The sequence below is a fragment of the Phyllobates terribilis genome, unplaced genomic scaffold (genome assembly GCF_046119375.1).
Source record: "Phyllobates terribilis strain yellow unplaced genomic scaffold, ASM4611937v1 Scaffold_3__8_contigs__length_932513732, whole genome shotgun sequence".
In the NCBI taxonomy this organism is placed as follows: domain Eukaryota; kingdom Metazoa; phylum Chordata; class Amphibia; order Anura; family Dendrobatidae; genus Phyllobates; species Phyllobates terribilis.
This window is the reverse complement of record NW_027362763.1, coordinates 843,727,742-843,753,333: the sequence shown is the minus strand read 5'-3', so window position 1 is coordinate 843,753,333 and position 25,592 is coordinate 843,727,742.

Sequence of the window (25,592 nt, the reverse complement as noted above, 5' to 3'; positions counted from 1 at the left end):
ATGGAAATGAACATCCGGTCACCTACTTGAGTGGGAAACTTACCCGGCAAAGGAAAATTATAGCGTAGTGGAGAAGGAGTGCTTGGCTATTAAGTGAGCCTTGGAGTTCCTACATTATTATTTGCTCAGGCAACAGTATCGCTTGGTAAGGGACCATTCATCCTTAGTCTGGTTGAGAAATGCCAAGGAGAGGAATGCTCGAGTCACCAGATGGTTTTTTTGTCATTGCAAAACTTTAGTTTCTCGGTGAAACATCAAGCTGGAAATTTGCAAGGAAATGCTGATGCCCTGTCACAGGCACCCTGTACAGGTGTTCAATCCCCTGCACAATGCCAACTTAATGGACTGGAATGCTTCCTCTGCCTGATGGTTCCACCGAACCATAACCGATTTCCTTCCCGTTAAGAGATTGGTCAAGGGTACCTATCTCCTCGTCAGTAATACCAATGATATATAATGCCCAGGAATGCTCTTACCTGCTTTGTAGTAAGAAGCCGGGGCCAGTTTTGAATGGTCTCGATTTTGTTTATTTGGGGTTTGACAAACCACGGACAATCACGTATCCAAGTACCGGGCTTCCTCAAGACCTATTGAACACTTTTTTGGATGTGCTGTCAAGCCAACGGCTCGGAGAAAATCCACTACCGCTTGCACATAGGACAAGAGGTATGCCAATCGGTACTAAAGATGATAATATCATCCAAGTACACCTATAAATACTTCTGATGGGGCTCTAAAACTATGTCCATCAGCCTCTGAAATGTGGCCAGGGCCCCATGTAACCCAAAAGGCAAGTGATAGAGACCCTCTGGTGTAATGAAGGTGGTCTTTTCTTTCGCCAACTCTGTCAGAGGCACCTGCCAGTAACCCTTGGTCAGATCGAGCATTGTGAAAACAGGGCCTGCCCCAGTCTCTCAATCAGCTCATCTACCCAGGATATTCTTTTTTATTTTTTCTTATTTACAGTGCCTACAAGTAGTATTCAACCCCCTGCAGATTTAGCTGGTTTGATAAGATGCAAATAAGTTAGAGCCTTCAAACTGCAAACGAGAGTAGGTTTTATGAACAGAAGCATAAATCTTACAAACCAAAAACTTATGTTGCTCAGTTGAATTTTATTAAATTTTAAACATAAAAGTGTGGGTCAATTATTATACAACCCCTATGTTTAATATTTTGTGGAATAACCCTTGTTTGCAATTACAGCTAATAATCGTCTTTTATAAGACCTGATCAGGCCGGCACAGGTCTGTGGAGTTATCTTGGCCCACTCCTCCATGCAGATCTTCTCCAAGTTATCTAGGTTCTTTGGGTGTCTCATGTGGACTTTATTCTTGAGCTCCTTCCACAAGTTTTCAATTGGGTAAAGGTCAGGATACTGACTAGGCCACTCCAACACCTTGACTTTTTCCCTATTGAACCAGGCCTTGGTTTTCTTGGCTGTGTGCTTTGGGTCATTGTCTTGTTGGAAGATGAAATTACGACCCATCTTAAGATCCTTGATGGAGGAGCTGAGGTTCTTGGCCAAAATCTCCAGGTAGGCCGTGCTATCCATCTTCCCATGGATGCGGACCAGATGGCCAGGCCCCTTGGCAGAGAAACAGCCCCACAGCATGATGCTGCCACCACCATGCTTGACTGTAGGGATGGTATTCTTGGGGTCGTATGCAGTGCCATCCAGTCTCCAAACGTCACGTGTGTGGTTGGCACCAAAGATCTCGATCTTGGTCTCATCAGACCATAGAACCTTGAACCAGTCTGTCTCAGAGTCCTCCAAGTGATCATGAGCAAACTGTAGACGAGCCTTGACATGACGCTTTGAAAGTAAAGGTACCTTACGGGCTCGTCTGGAACGGAGACCATTGCGGTGGAGTACGTTACTTATGGTATTGACTGAAACCAATGTCCCCACTGCCATGAGATCTTCCCAGAGCTCCTTCCTTCTTGTCCTTGGGTTAGCCTTGACTCTTCGGACAAGCCTGGCCTCGGCACGGGAGGACACTTTCAAAGGCTGTCCTGGCCGTGGAAGGCTAACAGTAGTTCCATAAGCCTTCCACTTACGGATGATGCTCCCAACAGTGAAGACAGGTAGGCCCAACTCCTTGGAAAGGTTTTTGTACCCCTTGCCAGCCTTGTGACCCTCCACGATCTTGTCTCTGATGGCCTTTGAATGCTCCTTTGTCTTTCCCATGTTGACCATGTCTGAGTGCTGTTCACAAGTTTGGGGAGGGTCTTAAATAGTCAGAAAAGGCTGGCAAAAGAGATCTTTAATCCACACATGTGAAGCTCATTATTCTTGGTGCCTGAACTACTTTTTAATACTTTAGGGGGACCAAACAGAATTCTTGTGGTTTGAGGGGTTGAATAATAAATGACACTCTGAATTAACTTTTTACGTTTTAAAAAAAAAAAAAAATTTGCTGCAGTGCATTTCCCACTTCCAGGCTGATCTACAGTACAAATGTCACAATGCCAAGTTAATTCCGCATGTGTCAACCAGCTAAATCTGCAGGGGGTTGAATACTACTTGTAGGCACTGTATATAGTGCCAACATATTCCACAGCACTTTACAAATCAGACAATTTGCAGATATTATTGGCACTCTCCCCATTTGGGCTCACAATCTACATTCCCTATCAGTATGTCTTTCGAGTGTGGGAGGAAACCAGAGACCCCCGTGGAAACCCATGCAAACACAAGGAGAACATACAAACTCCTTGCAGATGGTGTCCTTGGTGGGATTTGAAACCAGGACCCCAGCGCTACAAGGCTGCAGTGCTAACTACTGAGCCACCGTGCATTGGATAAAGGTCAAATTTTGACATTTCATTCAATTTCTGGAAATCGTTACAAAATCGTAACAATTCATCTGGCTTTGGAATCAGTACAATGGGACTAGCCCACTCACTCCTAGACTCCTCAATATCTCCTAGCTAGAGCATTTGCTTCAAGATAGCCACAATGGCTTGCTTCCGGGCCTCTGGTACACGGTACAGTTTCATTCGCATCCTTACCTGTGTCTCGATGACAGTGTATGGTGGATCACAGATGTACGGCTGAGCAGTTCTGAGAATAAGTCTGTATTCTGCTACACTAATTTCCGAGCCTCCCATCGCTGCTGTTTAAAGAGCGTTGCTTATCTTTACCTCTTTTCTCGCCTCCTCTCAGGCTGGTGGCGGAGGGCCCACAGTCGATACAACTGGAGTAACATCTGTAACCTAACATTCCCTGTCTTTCCAAGCTTTTAACAGATTGACATGATTTATCTGCTCAGGTTTCCTCTTCCCGGGCTGATATACCCTGTAATTCACCTTCCCAACCTTTTCTCAGACTTCATTTGGCTCTTGCCACTTGGCCATGAGCTTACTTTCTGTGGTGGGCACTTAAACTAATACCCTATCCCCTTTTTTAAAGGCCCTGACTGTGGCCTTTCTATTGTACACTTGGCTCTGCGCTGCCTGGGCATCCCCTCAATGTTGCTTTACAATCGGCATCACAGCAGCGATCCGCTCCTGCATACTCGCAACATGCTTTATTACTCTTTTATGGGGAGTAGCCTCCTATTCTCACGTCTCTTTGGTGATGTCCAGCAGGCCCCTGGGATGTCTACCGTATAATAGTTTGAATGGAAAGAACCCTGTTGAGGACTGTGGTACCTCTTGGACAGAAAACATTAAATAGGGGAGTAACATATCCCAATCTTTCCCATATTTGGAGACCATGTTCTTTTGCATAGATTTAAGGGTTTTGTTAAATCTTTCCACAAGACCGTCTGTCTGTGCGTTGTACACTGACATGCTTATTAGGTAACCCAAGGTGAGAGAACATGGAAAACTGCTCCTGGACAATACGTTTAGCCGAGGTAAGATGAAGTGGAATTGCCTCTGGGTAACGAGTAGCATAGTCTACTACCACTAATATGTGTTGGTGATCACGGGTTGACTTTACTATGGGTTCTACCAGATTCATGGCAATCCTCTCAAAAGGTACCTCTATAATAAGAAGAGAAATGAATAGACTACGGAAACTTGCGGTGCGTGTGGCCAGATGATACCCGTATCATGACTTAAAAACCTCTGAACCTTGGCATAAATCCTGGGCCAAAAGAACCGTTGAAGAATACTCTCTTGCATCTTTTTTAACCTCTAGGTTACCACCCATTATGTGTTTGTGAGCCATCTTGAACACCGCCTGGGGGTACGATTATGGCACTACTAGCAGTTCCACTACTTCATCCTGGATTTTAGAAACCCAATATAGCAACACCAGGCTGACTGTCATACGTGGAAAAACTGCTTCTGCCCCCGGTTGCTGAGCCACCCCATTTAACTCTATGAGCCTTTCACGTGCTCGGTTCAGGGTGGGATCCTGCAGCAGAGCTGTCCCAAAAGTCCCCCGGGATACTTTCAGTTCTGGGATTGAAGTGGTCTCTTCGACCTCTTCTGTCAACACTTCTAGGGAAAACCTATCGGGTTTACACTCTTTCCCTATGGGGGGGACCCCTTCGGCAGGTATCCCTGAATCGGGATCTATGGGTTCTGAGCCAGGACAGACTTCTACCCTAGGAAAGTTAATTTTACTCTCCTACAGGAATCAAAAGAGGGGCAAGTCTCTTTCCAAAATAGTCCCATTAGGAAGAGTCTTTACTACTCCCACCACATGTTTAACCTCCCCTCATGGAGTGGAAAAGATAACTACTGCTGTTGGTTACTCCCTGAGTTTGCCATGTATATGTAGAACAGGCAAGAAAGCTTGTAAAAGAACTTCAAAATGACGTTTCAAGGATGGAGAGAGACTGCCATCTACTGGCCAGATACAGTCAAGCGGAACCAAAATATGCAAGGGAAGTTGCAGGGAGAGCAGGTTCAGACACTGGACCCGATCAGGTGACTTCCAGGAAGGAGTTCCGGGAGATAAGAGGCCAGTGCGCCAAACCTGAGGGGTCTTTGGCGCCAAGCAGCAGAAAGGAGCAGACGTGCTCCCTGCGTCCTGAGAAACCCCGCGTGACAGGCCAAATCCAGAGGCCTGAGAGGTGCTCCAGCCGGGCACCGGTAAAAGAGCTCCAGATCCCTCACAGTTGTGACCCGAGTGCTGTGCCTGCTGAGTAGACTAGAAACCTGATCGCGGGGCTGAGTGAGTTCGCGGAACCCGACGTCGCCCGCCGACAGACGAGGCCTGAACCCCCCTATCCAAGGCTCGAGAGACTGCCTTCAACGGCCAAGCAGAGAGGAGTTGAGAGACGGTTGCCCCAGGAAAGTCACGCCAGCGGAGGCAGAGGAGCTGCATACGTGAGCAGGGCTGTCACTTCCACTGTTCACCCACGGTACCGGGGACAATTGGGTTTAGGTACTCAGGTTGGGAGGGGAACGGTTGGGGCTAAAGTAGCACAACGTGATTTAATTGAATTTATCCGGAAGAGACTCACGGCCTAGCGGGAATAACCGGTGACCCCCGCTAGGGCCAAATGCACAGTTAAAGAACTTGTGTGGTGTCTCACATGATTGAGGGAATCACCTTACTTTGAGAGACTGCGCCTTACTTTGAGAAATTTCGTATTTTTCTGATATTTCAAACCACTGTTCATTACCCTTGTTGCTAATCCCTTGTTTCAGTATACCTGTTGTATAAAACTGTTTACAATCATCTCTGACTGTTCTTGCCTTGTGTCTCTGTGCGTTGCATTCCGGCACCTGCATTACATTTACAAATGACCCTGAATTTCCCCTCTTGTGGGTTCTAACCAGAGATCAATGACCCATGGACCAGTAGGTTTCCGGAGTCCAAGAGAGCCTCCTCCCAGTGTCTGTTGACGTGCACATGGCAGAGATGGTGTTCCTCAGATGGAGTAACAGCATCCACGGTGTAGATGGTCTGGGTATACATAGATAACCGGCAAGTAAACCCACAGTCCATGGGTTCAGCAGTCAGGGGGCAATTGCAAGTCACATGTCCTGGCCTTTGGCACCTCCAGCACCTGATACCGGAGGAACCGCTAGTCCACGAGTCCGGTTTAATTGAAAATGGTCTCTTACCACCCTTACCCCAGGGTACCACCTCAGTATGGGCTTGGTTCTGATTGACTCCAGCAAAGGGTTCCTTGCCGTGGATGACTGCACCACTGTGTAACTCGTGGGTGCGGCAATGGCTTTGCTCACTCTGTGTCTGACCTGTGTTCAATCTCGCACAGACCTGACAAACACAGACCTCCTGCTCTGTGCTTGCAAAACCAAATAATGACACACCCAAACCTTAACTGATAGTTTAAATGGGAATCGTGGACATGAGCCACTCTCAAAAACCGGAGTGGAGGTAGAGATTCATCTCCTACCTTCCTGCAGATCTCTCCAAAAATAAAAGCCCATGTTAGGTTTTCCTAAATCTGACTTGGCCAAATAGCTTGACCAAGTCCACACTCTTTTTTATTTTGCATTGTAACCACAGCTGTGGCTGTAATTACAATGCTCTTCAGCGGGTTCAGTATGTTTCTATGCATATCCTAGGGGACACGTAACGACCCTCGTATATGATCCCCCTCACTGCCTCACACTGCTTTCATGTCTCCCATACACAATGCACAGTCATGAGGGACTCCTATTCAGCAGTATTTCTGTAGGACATGTTCATCACCAGCAGCAGAAGAATTGAGGACAGAAAAATATAGAGGGGTTCCACCTCTATAGAGAAGAACTTGAGCAGCTGTCTGCTGTATAGAAATCAAAGGAGTAGAGAGAGCTGACTGAGATGTTAGTAGTAGTGTTGAGCGATACCTTCCGATATCGGGAAATATCGGATTGGATTGGATCGGACCGATACCCAAAAAGTATCGGATATCGCCGATTCCGATACCGGAACCCAATGCAAGTCATTGGGACAGAAATATCGGAATAAAAATAAACCCTTTCTTTCCTTGTAGGTTAATTCTACATGAAGGAAAACAACCAAGAATAATGTAGAATGTATTGGGGGAGGTGGGGGAGACAATAAAGGCATAGAGGTTTAGCCCAATCAAATGGAATAGCAGGAATTAATATTTTTTTAAGACGTTCTGAGTTACGGAAATATTGACTATGTTAAGTTTTTTTATATTTTGTCAGATATTTATGTTTCACTACTTCCATGATCTTCACCTTCTTTTTTACTTCTCCCACATTTTCTCCTTCATCATCCTCAGCATCAGCATCTTTTTCATCAACTTCTTCCTCACCTTCTTCATCTTCTTCTTCAACTTCTTCGTATTATTCTTTTTTTTACATTCTTCATATTCTTCTTATTCAATTATTATTCTTCTTCATATTCTACTTCTTCATCTTCTTCATATTCTTCTTCTTCATCATATTCTTATTTGTGACAGGCATTCCTGTAGTTGTTATCTATAAAAGTTTGAACATTACACCTTTCGTTCTGCCCGTCACAAAAGATTTACAACAGGATTTGTCCGCGTTCAGTTTGGCCTGCAGCAGCAGGTCTTTTCCAGGGGCACCACGAGGAGGAACAGACTCACACCCATACACTGCTTAGTCATCTTCTGCTTATAATTTAGATAATATCTTTTGCTCTGATTTTTAGTCTTATGCTTAATGTTCTTCCGCTTTTTGTTCTGCAGCTTCTTGTACTTCTGCTTCTTGGTTTTCTGTCTCTTGTGCTTCTGTATCTTGGTGGTTGTCTTCTTGTTCTTTGTCCTCTTGGTCAACTTCTTCAGGGTCATCTTCTTGGTCTTCTTCGGGGTGGTCTTCAGGGTCCTCGTCTTCAGGGTCATCGTCTTCAGGGTCCTCGTCATTGGGGTCCTCGTCTTCTTCGGGTTGGTCTTCAGGGTCCTCGTCTTCAGGGCCCTCGGGTTCGGGGTCCTCGTCTTCTTCGGGGTGGTCTTCAGCGTCCTCTACTTCAGGGTCCTCATCAGGGAGATCCAGAGTGATTACCAAGAACCATTTCAAAAAGCTTGAACTTGGAAATGTAGCAGAAGGTAAAAGAAGGCTGAGGAACTGCCGAGAACTAGCTGATGGTACTGGAACCCGGATGGGTAGCAGAAGGTACAAGAGCCAATGGAACTACCGAGGACCAGCTGATGGTACTGGAACTCGGTTACTAAGCAGGAGGTAACTGTGCCAGAAAGCACTACCAAGGACCAGCAGACGTTGGTGGAACTTGGATACCGAGAAGGAGGCACCTAAGCCAAAGGCACTGCCGAGAACCAACTGACGGTACTGGAACACGGATGGGTAGTAGAAGGTACAAGAGCAAATGGAACTACCGAGAACCAGCTGACGGTACTGGAACCTGGATGGGTAGCAGAAGGTACAAGAGCAAATGGAACTACCGAGGACCAGTCCTACAGGGGGTGCTTGTCTTATTGGCACTATGGAACCAACCTTCATTGCCAGATTCCACAGCCCACATAGGAGTCACCTAATCTGCAGGCACCATAGAGTCGGCTAACCCGACCGCAACACGACAGGACAACGCATTGGAGGCAAAGTGACGTTGACACTACCCGGAAACAGCTGGCGTGCTGGAACCAGGCTGGGCAGGAGGGACTACCCATGCCAAAGACACTGCCGAGAACCAGCTGACGGTACTGGAACCTGGATGGGTAGTAGAAGGTACAAGAGCAAATGGAACTACCGAGGACCAGCTGACGGTACTGGAACCCGGATGGGTAGCAGAAGGTACAAGAGCCAATGGAACTAACGAGGACCAGCTGACGGTACTGGAACTCGGTTACTAAGCAGGAGGTACCTGTGCCAGAAAGCACTACCAAGGACCAGCAGACGTTGGTGGAACTTGGATACCGAGAGGAGGCACCAAAGCCAAAGGCACTGCTGAGAACCAGCTGACGGTACTGGAACCCGGATGGGTAGCAGATGGTACAAGAGCCAGTGGAACTACCGAGAACCAGCTGACGGTACTGGAACCCGGATGGGTAGCAGAAGGTACAAGAGCAAATGGAACTACCGAGGACCAGCTGACGGTACTGGAACCCCGATGGGTAGCAGAAGGTACTAGAGCCAATGGAACTACCGAGGACCAGCTGACGGTACTGGAAATTCGGTCACTAAGCAGGAGGTACCTGTGCCAGAAAGCACTACCAAGGACCAGCAGACACTTGTGGAACTTGGATACCAAGAAGGAGGCACCTAAGCCAAAGGCACTGCCGAGAACCAACTGATGGTACTGGAACCCGGATGAGTAGCAGAAGGTACCCATGTAAAAAAAAGTTGCAAGGCCGCGAGCCGACCGCAGTTACCGAAACCCACAGTCCTACAGGGGGTGCTTGTCCTATTGGCACTATGGAACCAGCCTTCATTGCCAGATCCCGCAGCCAACATAGGAGTCACCTAAACTGCAGGCACCATAGAGTCAGCTAACCCGACCGTAACACGACAGGACAACGCATTGGAGGCAAAGTGACATTGACACTACCCGGAAACAGCTGGCGTGCTGGAACCAGGCTGGGCATGAGGGAGTACCCGTGCCAAAGACATTGCCGAGAACCAGCTGATGGTACTGGAACCCGGATGGGTAGTAGAAGGTACAAGAGCAAATGGAACTACCGAGGACCAGCTGATGGTACTGGAACCCAGATGGGTAGCAGAAGGTACAAGAGCCAATGGAACTACCGAGGACCAGCTGACTGTACTGGAACTCGGTTACTAAGCAGGAGGTACCTGTGCCAGAAAGCACTACCAAGGACCAGCAGACGTTGGTGGATCTTGGATACCGAGAAGGAGGCACCTAAGCCAAAGGCATTGCCGAGAACCAGCTGACGGTACTGGAACCCGGATGGGTAGCAGAAGATACAAGAGCCAATGGAACTACCGAGAATCAGCTGACGGTGCTGGAACCCGGATGGGTAGCAGAAGGTACAAGAGCAAATGGAACTACCGAGGACCAGCTGACGGTACTGGAACCCGGATGGGTAGCAGAAGGTACTAGAGCCAATGGAACTACCGAGAATCAGCTGATGGTACTGGAACTCAGCTACTAAGCAGGAGGTACCTGTGCCAGAAAGCACTACCAAGGACCAGCAGACGTTGGTGGAACTTGGATACCGAGAAGGAGGCACCTAAGCCAAAGGCACTGCCGAGAACTGGCTGACGGTACTGGAACCCGGATGGGTAGCAGAAGGTACAAGGGCCAATGGAACTACCGAGGACCAGCTGACGGTACTGGAACTCGGTTACTAAGCAGGAGGTACGTGTGCCAGAAAGCACTACCAAGGACCAGCAGACGTTGGTGGAACTTGGATACCGAGAAGGAGGCACCTAAGCCAAAGGCACTGCCGAGAACCAGCTGACGGTACTGGAACCCGCATGAGTAGCAGAAGGTACCCATGTAAACAAAAGTTGCAAGGCCGCGAGCCGGCCGCAGTTACCGAAACCCACAGTCCTACAGGGGGTGCTTGTCCTATTGGCACTATGGAGCCAGCCTTCATTGCCAGATCCCGCAGCCCACATAGGAGTCACCTAAACTGCAGGCACCATAGAGTCGGCTAACCCGACCGCAACACGACAGGACAACGCATTGGAGGCAAAGTGACGTTGATACTACCCGGAAACAGCTGGCGTGCTGGAACAAGGCTGGGCAGGAGGGAGTACCCGTGCCAAAGACACTTCTGGGAAACAGCTGGCGGTGCTGGAACACAGGGTAAATACTAAAAACAGAGTGGAGCCAGAGGCCTAATTGGAACAAGTTTAAAATCAGTAGTACAGTGAATGTGGACAGAGCAGGAGAAATTGCGGTATGTACAGCAGGGGAACAGCTGACGTTACTGAACCCCAATAACACGGCAGCAAGTGTTGACTGTGCAGACAGCACTTCTGTGCGCCAACTGGCGGTGTTGGAGCTCAGGGATAATACTGAAAACAGAGGAGCCAGAGGTGTAATTGGAGCAAGTTTTAAATCAGTTGTAGTGTGAATGTGGACAGAGCAGGAGAAATTGCCGTACGCACAGCATGGGAACAGTTGACGTTACTGAACCCCAATAGCACTGGAGCAAGCGTTGACTGTGCAGACGGCACTTCTGAGCAGCAACTAGCGGTATTGGAGCCCAGGATAAATACTAAAAACAGTGGAGCCAGAGGGGTAATTGGAGCAAGTTTTAAATCTGTAGTTCAGTGGATGTGGACAGAGCAGGGGAATTTGCAGGACACACAGCTGGGGATCAGCTGACGTTACTGAACCCCAATAACACTGGAGCAAGCGTTGACTGTGCAGACGGCACTTCTGAGCAGCAACTAGCGGTATTGGAGCTCAGGGTAAATACTAAAAACAGAGGAGCCAGAGGTGTAATTGGAGCAACTTTAAAATCTGTAGTAGTGTGAATGTGGACAGAGCAGGAGAAATTGCCGTACGCACAGCAGGGGAACAGCTGATGTTACTGAACCCCAATAACACGGCAGCAAGTGTTGACTGTGCAGACTGCACTTCTGAGCGCCAACTGGCGGTGTTGGAGCTCAGGGATAATACTGAAAACAGAGGAGCCAGAGGTGTAATTGAAGCAACTTTAAAATCTGTAGTAGTGTGAATGTGGACAGAGCAGGAGAAATTGCCGTACGCACAGCAGGGGAACAGCTGACGTTCCTGAACCCCAATGACACTGGAGCAAGCGTTGACTGTGCAGACGGCACTTCTGAGCAGCAACTAGCGGTATTGGAGCCCAGGGTGAAAAACAGAGGAGCCAGAGGTGTAATTGGAGCAAGTTTTAAATCTGTAGTACAGTGGATGTGGCAGAGCAGGAATAATCGAAGGCACGCAAAACGTGGCAAATGTCCTTCATAGAGGCCCACTCAGTGGTGGTGAAGTGTGAACGGCGCACACTGCGACTTGTTTGCGCCTGCTGCAGCTGGTACTCCATTACTGCTGCCTGCTGCTCACACAACCTCTCCAACATATGTAACGTTGAATTCCACCTGGTGGGTAGGTCACATATGATGCGATGTTCCGGAAGATGTAATCGGTGCTGCAGAGCTGCAATGCGCGATCTGGAACGCCGCAAGTGAGCGCACTCTATGCGGACCTTGTGAAGCAGTGCATCAAGATCCGGATAGTCCCTCAAAAACTCTGCACGACCAAGTTGAGCACATGTGCCAGACATGGGATGTGAGTGAGGTTGCCTAGGCCCAGAGCTGCCACCAGATTTCGGCCATTGCCACACACTACCATGCCTGGCTGGAGATTCGCTGGCACAAACCACACGTCGCTCTGCTGCTTGATGGCATTCCAGAGCTCCGGCGCTGTGTGGCTTCGATTCCCCAAAGAAATTAATTTTAATACGGCCTGTTGACGTTTGGCCACGGCTGTGCTCATATCAAAACAGGTAACCGTTCACGGGTCGATGTGGAGGTAGACCGTGACGGCTCCTGCAGCCCTGATTCAGAGGAACTGGAGTATGAGGAAGAGTCAATGTGTACAGACTGGATTCCTGCAATCCTTGGAGTTGGCAGAACACGTACAGCGCCACTCTCAAGATCTGTACCCGGCTCCACAACATTTACCCAATGGGCAGTGAGGGAAAGGTATCCTCCCTGTCCATGCTTACTGGTCCACGCATCGGTGGTCAGGTGGACCTTGCTACTGACGGCGTTTTGTAGCGCATGTTTAATTTTTCCCTCCACATGCTGTTGCAAGGCAGGGTCGGCTTGCCTGCTGAAATAAAAGCGGCTGGGCACGTTGTATTGTGGGACTGCCAATGACATTAAGCTTTCGGAAGGTGTCAGTCTCCACCAGCCTGAATGACAGCATTTCAAGGGCCAGTAGTTTAGCAATGCCAGATTTCAGAGTCTGTGCTTGGGGGTGGTTTGCCGAGTATGGGCGCCTTTTCTCCCATGCCTGTGCTAACAATGGCTGTAGACTGGCCTGGGAGTGTGAGGATGACAGGGAAAGTGGTGCTGTGGGTGGAATTACACTGTGTCTCTGTACAACAGTGCCAGAGATTCTTCCATGGCGATCCTGTGAGGAAGCCGAACCAGCTGTGTGTGAGCTGGATGAAGAGGCTACAACACGAGCTGAAGAGGTGGTAGGTGGCGCTGTAGGTTGGCCTAGGTCTTCAGTGTGTTTTTGTAACTCCACCACGTGCTTGGTCCGCACATGTTTCCACATATTTGTGGTATTGAGGTTGCTGACACTTTTCCCTTTTTTCACCTTCTGATTACACAGCTTGCATTTGACAAAGCAAATGTCATCTGCAACTGTGTTAAAAAAGGACCAGGCACTGCAAGTCTTGGGAGCGCCCGCTTTGGATTTTGGAAGAGCCATGCTCCTAATGGGTGCCGAAGTGGAGGCTACAGGCAACCAAGTCTGCCCCCTCCCTCTCCCTCCTTTTTGGGCCGTTCGGGGAATCTCTTCCTCAGAGCTGCTCCCACCACCTTCCTGTCAAGGACCTCATCATCTACACCACCCTCTTCAAACAACTGCTTCTCCTGGGTAGTCTCGACAGCACAGTACGCACCAGAAAGTGGCACCTGAGTCTCATCATCAGATGCGTACTGAGGTGTGCTGCTGACCATAGGCACTGGCCCACCCGCCTCTTCAGATTCAGAGAGACAAAACAGTTGCGCATCACTGCATACTACCTCTTCTTCAAATTCTCGAATTCTGCTCGGCTGGCCCCCTCTTTCCAAGCCAAGAGATTCAGAGAACAGAAGTAGAGATGGCTCCTGTCCAGGACTCTCTGACTGCCAGGGCAATTTGGCAGGTCGTGAAGAGACAGATGGGTGCTCTTCAGTGCTCAGGACCTGAGAGGATCTGGAACTAATCGAAGTCGATGCGTTAGCTGCCATCCATCCGACAACGGCTTCAATTTGGTCCTCCCACAGCAGTGGGGTACGGCTAGCTCCTACAAAGCTGAGCATAAAGGACTGTTCCCTGGTAAAACTGTGGGATGCTGAGTCACTGGTGCCCGCAGCAGGCACAGAATCCCAACGTTCTCTCCCTGCAGGCACAGAATCCTCACGTCCTCTCCCTGCAGAAACTCCACGCCCACGCCCACGACCACATGCCTTACTCCCTGCCTTCTTCATCTTGGTAGACTGATAAAGATAGGCAGAAAAGTGCTAAGGGCTTAGTGTGCTTATTCCTGAACAGCTGCTAACAGGTATAAGAAACACTAATTTTATAAAGTGTGGACTAGACTTTAATATGAGCTAATGTGGCCTACACAACTGTAAAGTGGAGTGTTTGGTGAACTTTATTTAGGTTTTTTTTGTCACAAAAAGACACTGGATGTGCCCAAAGATGTAATACCGATAGTATCACAAACTTTTTGTAGCTATTACAATGTAGGAAGGTAACCTACAATGCAATAGATGAGGCTACAAAAAATAGGCTAATACTAATCTGGCTGGGGCTGCAGGGCACAATGCTGCGGAAAGGCTCCTCTATCTACTCCTATATAGTGTGTTTGGAACCAATGTAGCTGAATACGGATGGAACCACCACACTAATAGGAGAAATCAGGAAAAATTATCATTTAGCTAAAAAGGACAATGTATGAGGCAGTGACGCACGCTGAGCGCACTACAACCAGACGTGGCTGAAGCACACACTACAGTGTGAGCTGCACTATCACACATAGACCTTGCAGACAGCGGTGAAAAGCATAGAGAACTGTGCACTAGCGCTGCAAGGCACAGCGATTTATAAAGTAGCTTGGGTAAAGCAGAATAGACCAAATAGGTAGCTAAAACTGTCCCTCAGAACAACAGCGTCCTATCCCTAACTGAATTCACAGCAGAGTGAGCTCAAAATAGCGGCGGCGGCTTTTATAGTGCATCATGACATCATTTCAGCAGCCAATCACAGCCATGCCATTAGTTAACATGCCTACATGCCTAACAGGATGAACCCACACTTCTTAGGATCCTCATTGGCTGAATAAAATGAAACTGGCTCATTGCATTATGGGAACTTCCGATTCCGGTATACGATATTCTAAAAGTATCGGAATTAAGTATCGGAATTCCGATACCGCGAATATCGGCCGATACCCAATATTTCAGTATCGGAATGGTCAACACTAGTTAGTAGTTAACTCCTCTCCTGGAATGTACAGGAGTGTTCAAAATAATAGCAGTGTGTTCAAAAACATGAGTAAAGCACAAAATCTTTATACTTGTTTTTATTTCCATGCATTGGCAACATTGCACACTGTTTTCTAATTCAAAATATGACTAGAAATGTATATAATTTTTAACTACTTTACAGAAAATAGCAAAAAATGGACATTGAGCTGTTCTAAAAAATAGCAGTGTCTGCATTTGTCTTTGCAAACTCACAATATGTACTTTTTTTTAGGATTTAGCATTCCTGTGAATCACTAACCTAATATTTAGTTGTATACCCACAGTTTTTTAGAACTGATTCACATCTATGTTGCATAGAGTCAACCAGGATGCTGTGACTACATCCTACAATTTTTTTGGCATTTGTTGGCTTTACCTCAGAAATCACATTTTTGATGTCACCCTACAAGTGTTCTATCGGATTAAGGCCCGGGGATTGGGCTGGCAACTCCATAACCTCAATTTTGTTGGACTGGAACCAAGATTTTGCTCATTTTCTGGTGTTTTTAGGGTCATTGTCTTGTTGAAACACCCATTTCAAGGGCATATCCTCTTCAGCGTAAGGCAACATGACCTCTTCAAGTAGTTTAATATATGCAAACTGGTCCATGATCCCTGGTATGCGTTAAATAGGTCCAGCACCATAGTACGATAAACATGCCCACACCATGATGCTTGCACCACCATGTTTCACTGTCCTCAGAGTGTATTATAAAAAACATATAATGGAACAACGACATGACCTAGGCAACATAAATTGTTAAAAAGAGGGGCAGAGCAGAACGCACAGCATGATAATGCTATAGAATAAATAAAGCACATCTATAGTCAGATATGTAAAGTGCAGTGCACAAAAATAATGCAATCTATGGCGATAAAGTGCAGTGCTGAAGGGGTAATGTTCACCCATTTATTACAAAAGGAGTAATAAATATATATTACTGTATTTATATTTCTAGCTGCTGCTATACATATTTATTGCACTATGCACTTCAACACATAGTCTGGATTTGCCTTCTATCCGATTCCTATTGATTTATGATCCACAGTCAATTAATTTGGGTATTTATTATATATCCTTGAGTCTGTTTTCTAATTTGTGTATTCTTATTTATTTTTGAATTTTTTTAAAAAAAAATCTATTAAATTAATATTTTAAATGATTTTATGGTTATTCATTATTTATTGAGTGAGTTTTGCTTTCAACCGTGACAAATGCATTCACCGGGAAATGTCATTTTAACATTTTACTACCTTATCTGGCCATGTGGTGTGTGAGACATCATCAGACACATCCTGTTTCATTTATGAAGGAGGATCTCTAAAAGTCAAAAACACTATTTATATAGTGCCATCAGGCAGCCCTTACTATTCTTACAGGGCCAGCAGTCGGCTATGCTTTGTTGTTCCCATTATTAAAGAGTGGGTTTCCTATACTATTATTGCGTATGCAGTGACTGCAAGGGCTGCCAAAAATTTGGACGCACCCCAATACCCCTTTAAAGAGACATAGAGGAGGGTCTCAGTAAAAAAGATGTTCCCATTATAAAGGAGTGGGTCTCCTATTGTGGTAATGCCCATGCAGTGACTGCAAGAGCTGCCAAAATTTGGGAAAAACCCCAATATCAATTTAAAGTCAAAGATCTGGGCCACAGTAATGACATGTTCCCATTAGAAAGGAGTGGGTCTGCTATACAGTTATAGGGTATGCAGTGAGGCCTACGGCTGCCAATATTTAGAAAATACCAAAAATAACAATTTAAAGACACATTAACGACATGTTCCCATTAGAAAGGAATGGGTCTCATATACTGTTTGCCTATGCAGTATATGAAACAGCTGCCAAAATTTTGGAGGAACTCCAATGTCCCTTGCAAGAGACGTACAGGTCGGAGGGTCTCCTGAAAACAATGTTCTCAATGTTAGGAAGTGGGTCTCCCACACTGTTTGCCTATGCAGTGAATGCAATGGCTGCCAAAAATTTGGAGGAACTCCAATTCCCCTTGCAGGAGACATATATATGGCGACATGGTAGATATTGTGGTGATATGGTGGTGGAGGATGGGGATGAGGAGAAGGAAGAGGACAAGAGCAAATAGACAAAAGCAGGAAGGTTATATTCATGTCTAGGAGTGAAGACAGAGGTGCATGCGAATAGAGTTAGACCTTCCAAAAAAAATACACTGTATTGGAGTTTATGCTATGCTGCTATCATTCGGTGGTGTTGAAAAGTCTGGCACAATCCAGCCCTTGTTTATTTTTATAAGAGTCAGCCTGTCAGCATTTTCAGTTGACAGGCAGATGCGGCTATCAGTTATAATTCCATCGGGGGCACTAAAAACCCGCTCTGACAAAATGCTAGCGGCAGGGCAGGCCAGGACCTCCAAGGTGTAGAAAGCCAGTACATGTCCAGCTTCGATACCCAATAATTATAAGGCACAGAGGAATCACGCAGGACGTTGGTACAGCCGGCAAGTACTCCCTCAGCACATTCCAAAACTTTTCCCTCCTTGTGAAAGTACCCCGCGCCTCAGGGCCTGTGCGATGGGAGGGTCTGAGAAAACTGTCCCAGAACTTTGACAGTGTTTCCCTGCCTCTGCTGGATTGCATTTGTGACTCTCTCACCTGTACTCCTTGGTTGTCCAACGAACTGTGACCTCTGCCACCAGCGTTTTCAGATGGGAATTTTTTTAATAATTCCGCAAGGGAATTCTGGTACTGCCCCATTATATTAGGCCTGTCCAGCAAGGGAATAAGAGACAGAAAGTTCTTGTAGCGTGGGTCTAGAAGTGTCACCAACCAGTAATGACTGTCAACCAAAATTTGGACAATGCGAGGGTCAAGGGAAAGGCAGTGTAACATAAACTCAGCCATGTGTGCCAGACTGCAAAGAGGCAAGACTTCCGTGTTCTCACCAAGAGGATGACTGACAATGCTCTCCTCCTCTTCCCTGTCCTCAGGCCATCCACGCTGAACAGACGGGATGCGGGGAGCGGTTTGTCACCTAAGTATATTAGCTTTAGCACAGCCTGTTGCCGCTTGGCAGAGGCAGTGCTGCAGTGCTTTCAGCTTCTGACTAATGTGCTCATTTCGGAGATGGAGGCTGAAGAGGAGGAGGTGCAGGAGCTGTATAATTTGGGGGCAACCCTGATTGACTCAGGGCCCGCAATCCTTGGCGTCGGGAGGACGTGTTCTGTCCCAAGGTCCGACTGAGTCCCGGCTTCCACTATATTAACCCAGTGTGCCATCAGCGAGATGTACCGTCCCTGCCCACAAGCACTTGTCAACATGTCCATGGTTAGGTGGACTTTCCCAATAACTGCATTGTTGTGGGCACGGCTAATGTTGTGGGACACGTGTTCGTGTAATGCGGGGACGGCACACCGGGAGAAATAGTGGGGGCTGGGGACCGAGAACCGAGGGACGGCCGCCGCCATCAGGTTGCGGAAAGCTTCCGTCTCCATGAGCCCAAAAGGCAACATTTCGAGTGCAATCAGTTGCGAAATGAGTGAATTTAGTAGTTTGGCCTGTGGGGCGTTGGCTGCATATTTGCACTTGCGTTCCAAGGACTGGGGTAGAGACAACTGAATGCTGCGCTGGGACAAGGACATGGACGTGCTTGCTGATGGTGCCAGTTTAGAGTGTGCAAGTCTTTGCCCCGGAGCTGGAAGCCTCTGCCACTGCCGGAGGCCTGTATTGCCTCCCACCTCCCATCTCGGAGGAACCTGTGCATGCTGGGGAATCCACCGACCCCAACCCGGACTGGTCCGCACTCCCAGAGGACCAGCAGCAACCCCTGCTGTCACCGCTACCCGCACCTCCAGTCACCTGGCTGGCGGCTGAGGAGTTGGCCTGGGACAACCAGGGGGGGGAACTGATGGGCTTCCCCTAGGAGACCTTGGCTGAAGTGCGGAGTAGTGTTGAGCCACCCCCGTAGTGTTCGAGTTCGGTTCGGTTCGTCGAACACCCGTGTGTTCGCCGAACTGTTCGTCGAACACCTTCGAACACCGTTAAAACCAATGGCAGGCAAACAAAAACACATAGAAACACATAGAAAACACCTTCAAAGGTGTCCAAAAGCTGACAAACTGCTCAGAAGACACAACTAACACATGGAAAAGTGACAAGTACATATAGTCATGCGAAAAGAAAAGAGGTGGAGGAGTAAAAGGAGGGGGAGACACAGATATAGGCATGTCATGCCCTTCTAAAATCCAAAAAGTGAGAAGCCGACACGTTCAGTCCGCTCCTGCCCGTGCCACCTCCGCGTCGCCGGGTTTGTGCCAGAGCCGCGGTGAACCCTGACGGCCAGCCCCCCTCTCCCAATACTGGTGCCTGTCCGCTGGTGGGTCGAGCGAGCCCCCCTGTGGTGGAGGCAGCTCTAAGCTTTTTATTTTAAATTGTCTCTCTAATTTGAATGAATACACTTTAAATCCATTTACAAGGATCTATTGGAGGGCAAGTCTCATGCCAGCAGCCGCGTAATTCCAGCTCCAGTAGCGTCCACTAAAGCTGCTGCAGTTAAAAAGCTTTTATAAGGATCGAGCTCGGCTGTCCACCGCAAGGCATCCTACTGCCAGTCCCAGCTCCTATGCCTTGGGGTGCCTCCTGATGCTCTTCACTGAGTATCCCGTGGTCCCGAAGCATTTCCTTTGAAAAAATTAAGTGTCCAAACTACAGGTGGTGTAGCTTGCTTAACAGCCGGGATAATCCGCTGACTAGCAGACACTGCTACTAGGCACAAAGTATTTCCTGGGCTAGATGCAGTTAAAAATTTGTAATTAGATACTCTCGTTGGATGCTGAGAAAGCATTCCATAGAGTCTCCTGGCACGCCATATATGATTCTCTTAAAAAGCTTGGGGTAGGGGTCTAGGGGACCCTTTTATAGCCAAAATCACGGCCCTGTATCGCAATACGTCACCTAGGCTGAAGATAAATGGAACTGTAGCACCCTGAGGGCTCGGTTGCTGCAGAGGTATTGCACCTCACCCAGAGGTGTGATATCTCACTCTCAGGTAAGGATGTAGTGTGGATCAGGACCCGACACCTGCATGCATTACACCACATTGCCGTGGGGCAGGGCGACCAATATGCCCCTGAGATGGGCACGACAGTCCCTGTCCCTGGCTGGAGTGGGGGGAGGGAACACTGAGGAAGGGGAACCCTGTAGTGCAGGAGCAGGGAGGAAGCAGTTCCTGGGTGCATTGAGAAGGGAGTATAAAAGGTGGGCACCATCTTAGTTCAGTGCAGAGAAGTTTGAGCAGAAGTGGCAGGGAGCAGGGGCTCTGCATGAGCTCTGCTCCGGAGGCGGGCCTAGTAACAGAGGCCCAGGCCTGGAAGAGGGAGAAGGAAGGAAGAGGAGCGGAGAAGGCTCCAGGAACGAGGAACGAAGGGATCCCAGGGGTGCGGACGGGCGAGTCGCCACCGCACGCCCGAATCCACCTGCGTGGAGGGGTCAGGCCAAAGGGGGAGACCGGTCCCCGAAACTAGTGGAGGCAGGAAACGACCCTTAGCTAGAAACAGGAGGCTGTGACATTTTATGTGGCGCAGCCCCTCGCTACACCCGCTAGGAAGGCACCACATAGGGTCAGGGAAACTGGCGCCAAGTTTACCAAGAGGAGGCCCGAGGCAGCCGGACAGAAGGGTTGGTAAGAAAGGCCAGACAAAGGACACACAAAGGGGGTCCTGTGAAGCGCTCCAAAGTTATCTGGGAGTTGTCTGAGCCCCTCACCTGGTGAGCACAGTACGACGTGGGCAGCCGTTACCTGCAGACGTGGTCTGGATAATAAGAACTGTGAGTAAAGGCCCTGGACTGCATCACTGACTCCGTGTCGTTACTGCTGCTGCCCTGCACCATCACCCCCATCCTCCGCATACACTGCCCTGAGGCTATACTCCTCCCGTGGGGAGTTATGCTACGCTCTGCTGCACCCACAACACCAGCCTCAGCGGTCTGCCCTGGAGCGGCGGTTCACTCTGACCGCAATCCACGGGTGGCGTAGTCGGACATTTAAACATCAAAACCACATAAATAGTTCCGCCACTGGTTTGACCACCCTGAGCCACGGAACCGGGTCACCGCCACGGAGACTACAACCACCAGCATCCACCAAAAAGGGTCCGGCTCCGGGTGTCCCAAGGCAGAGGGGGCGCGTCAGAACATTTTCATCACCTTTCACAATCACCAATGGGACAAGGCAGGGATGTTCTCTGTCCCCTCTATTATACATCCTAGTGATGGAGCACCTGCTCTCATCAATTCGCCATAACCCCAATATTAGGTGGATTGAGGTGGGAGGCACCGAGTACAAGTGCTCTCTATTTGCTGATGATGTCCTAGTATATATCACTCAATCACATATATCCATCCATGCTGTTATGGCTGAAATAGATCACTTTGTTACATGGTCAAATTTTAAAATCAATGCAGCGAAGTCTGAGGCCCTCGATGTCTCCCTCCCCAAATCCATATAGGATTCCATCCAGTCCAACTTTCCCTTTGCCTGGCCCTCACAGGGTATCAAATACTTAGGAATTCCTATTCATAGAGACCTCTCCCATCTATGTTATCTTAATTTTGGGCCCTTTATTGAACAACTCCATACAGACCACGGTTGGCAAGTTAGAACTGTAAGATTCACTACGTGAACCACTGGTGTTTTGTGGAAAAGCACATGTACACTGTGTTCCAAATTATTATGCAAAAAGTGTTTAGGAGTGATAAGGGAAGAATTTGTTTGTTTGTCAGTTAAACTCATTGATGGTGATGTGTGTCAGGGCTCTTTATATCACTGTAAGCAATTGCAGACACCTGTGCTAATTAGTTTGGCAGGTGTGTCCAATGAAAGGCAAGACTACTTAAGAAGGCTGTCTCACATTATTAAGCAGCCTACATTTTCTGCCAAAATGGGAAAGAAAAAGGATGTGTCGGCTGCTGAGAAGCAACAAATTGTGGAGTGTTTAGGTCAAGGCATGACTACAATCAACATTGTGCGATGATCAGGATGAAGTGTCTTGGCAATCAAGAAGTATGTAGCTGCTTCACAGTACACACGTGTGCGTGCTGATAAGGGCAAATTGAGGACTCTTTCCTACAGGCAATTACGTCAGGTTGAAAGAGCAGCGGCAAAAAAGCCTGGTCATAGCAGCAGACAAGTTTTTGAAGCTGCTGGTGCCTCCAACGTCCCCCGAACAACAAGATGCAGGGTCCTTCAGAGGTTTGCAGCTGTGCATACGCCATCCTGTCGACCTCCTCTACCACTTCACACAAGCAGAAACGGCTCCAGTGGGCCAAACATTACATGAAGACTGATTTCAAAACTGTTTTGTTCATGGATGAGTGCCGTGCAGCGCTCGATGGTCCAGATGGATGGAGTGGAGGATGGCTGGTTGATGGACACCCCACGCAAACACGGCTACAGCGCCAACAAGGAGGAGGTGGAGTAATGTTTTGGGCTGGAATCATGGGGAGAGAGATTGTCGGCCCCTTTAGGATCCCTGAAGGCGCTAAAGATGAACTCCATAATGTATGTGGATTTTCTCAAACAGCACTTCCTGCCATGGTTCAAGAAGAAGAACCGTGTATTTCACAGCAAAATCATTTTTTTGCATGATAATGCACCATCTCATGCTGCACATAAAACATCTGCATCTCTGGCTGATATGGGCATAAAAGGGGACAAACTTATGGTGTGACCCCCATGCTCACCTGACCTGTACCCCATTCAGAACCTTTGGAGCATCATTAAAAGGAGTGTCTATGATGGCGGGAGGCAGTTCACATCTAAGCAACAGCTCTGGGAGGGTATTCTGTCCTCATGCAAAACAATTGAAGCAGAAACCATCCAAAACCTGACAAATTCAATGGACGAGAGAGTTCAGAAGCTCCTTTCGAACAAGGGGTCCTATGTGAAAACGTAACATCACCTAGAATAAAGTTTTGAGTTGAAAACTGTTTGATTTCAGTTTCTAACAACCTGCTAATGCTTATAATTTCAAAAATGACCATTTTTTTGGTCTTTGTTAAAATGAAAAGGTTGATCGAAAAGTTTGGGGGATCTAAGAGTGTGGCAACCCAGTAGTCATGATTACTTCGAATTCTGACAATATGAGGGTCATGCTGCAGGTAATGCAGCAAGAAGGCACTTATGTGTCTTGCGCATCTCGGAGCCCCAAAATTATTTTCCGGGCTAGATGCAGCTAAAAATTATTATTAATTTTAAATCTGGTGAAGCTTTAGTATAGATGGCCTAATAGGATCAGTGCTGCACACTGCTACAAAGCCCAAATTATTTTCCAGTCAAGATACAGATAAACATGATTAGTAATTTTAAATCTGGTGGAGCTTATTATAGATGGCCTAATAGAATCAGTGCTGCACACTGCTACAAAGCCCAAATTATTTTCCAGCCAAGATACAGATAAACATGATTAGTAATTTGAAAGCTTAAAATGGTTGGTAGGGTGATTTTAACCAATCATCAAGCTTTTACTCTCCCCAGGATGACACAGGGGTAGAAAAGTCGTTTCGGATCCATGATTTGTTCATCTTTATGAACGTGAGTCTGTCTACGTTAACAGTGGAGAGCCGCGTGCGCTTATCTGTCAGCACACCACCAGCAGCGCTGAACACACGTTCAGACAGAACGCTGGCTGCGGGGCATGACATGATCTCCAAGGCGTAAGTGGCTAGCTCCGGCCATTTATCCAGATTGGAAGCCCAAAAAGAGCAAGGGTCCAGTGACACAGTCATGGCTTCAATGTTTACTTGGAGATACTCCTGTACCATCGTCTCTAGGCGTTGACTATGTGTCAGACTTCTTGTCTCCTGTGGCCTTGCAAAGGATGGGCTAAAAAAGTGGTGAAATGATTCCGCAAAATTGATGTTACCAGCAGATACTGTGGTTCTGTTACGGTTTGAGTGCTGAACACTTGACAGTCCCACGGTTGGCAAGTTGGAACTGTGAGATTCACTACGTGCACCACTGGTATTTTGTGGAAAAGCACATGTAAGATTCTGCAACAGTCTCTGCTGATACTCCTGCATGCGTGCATCCCTTTCTATGGCAGGAATAATTTCTGCAAATTTACTTTTGTACCGGGGATCTAACAGTGTGGCAACCCAGTAGTCAGGATTATTTCTAATTCTCACAATTCGAGGGTCATGTTGCAGGTAGTGCAGCAAGAAGGCACTCATGTGTGTTGCGCATCCAGGAGCACCAAGTCCCTGTTGTGTTGGTGGCGAGGTAACAATCATGCTTCCTTCCTCTGTCCTCTCCCCCCAACCTCGCACAACAGAAATGTGATCAAGGTCTCCCTCATCTGATGAGTCTTCCATCAGTTCGTCCTCCACTTCTTCCTGGGCTCCTGCACCTTCCTCACTAGTTTGGCTGCTACCATGCGCCCTGGTAAAACCATCTCCCCCACCCTCACATGCCTGCCGCCTTGGTGCTGCCGACCGTCTGGACCTTGCAGATGTTAGCCCTTCCGCATACAACTCCTCCTCCTCTACTTCCTCCACCTCCTCTTGTGCCACCACCTGACTCCGAATTCTGTTTAACATGTGCTCCAGCATGTAAATCACCGGAATAGTCATGCTGATAATGGCATCGTCAGCACTAAACATCTTCGTCGCCATTTCAAAACTGTGCAGAAGGGTGCATAGGTCCCTGATCTGAGACCACTCCTCCAGTGTGATTTGCCCCAACTCTGGATCTCGTTGGCCCAGGCTATACGTCAGAACGTATTGCACCAGGGCTTGTCGGTGCTGCCACAGTCGCTGCAACATGTGCAGAGTTGAATTCCACCGGGTAGGCACATTTTAGCCGGTGAAGTGGCAGGCCCAACGACTTCTGTAGAGATGTAAGTCGCTGAGCTGCGGGATGCGAACGGCGGAAGTGAGCACACAGCGACCGTGCCCTCTGCAGAAGGCCATCTAGTCTGGGATAGTGGGCTAAAAATTGCTGGACAACCAGGTTCAACACGTGAGCCATACAAGGCACGTGTGTGACATTGCCCCGGCGAAGGGCCGCACCCAGGTTTGCAGCATTGTCGCACACGGCCTTCCCTGGTTTCAGGTCCAGTGGAGACAACCATTCATGAAATTGGTTCTCCAGAGCTGACCACAACTCCTCAGCTGTGTGACTCACATTTCCCAGACATTTCAATGTAAAAACCGCCTGATGACGTTGAGCCCTACTGCCAGCATAGTAAGGAGGTGTGCAGGATCCCTTCTGCGCAGTTAGAAAGCTTGTGGCATGACCAGACAGGCTTTGGGTGCAGGTGGAAGACCGAGAGGAGGTTGAGGAGGCAGAAGCAGTGGAGGAACTTTGACATAAAGAGGATTGACGCACAACTCGTGGGGACGGCAAGACTTGGACAGCAGCCCCTTGTCCTGCTGTCACCATAGTTACCCAGTGCCCAGTCAGCGACATGTAACGCCCCTGTCCATGCCTACTCGTCCAAGTGTCTGTGGTGAAATGCACCCTGTCACACACAGAGTTTCTCAAAGAAGCGGTGATGTTGTGTGCGACA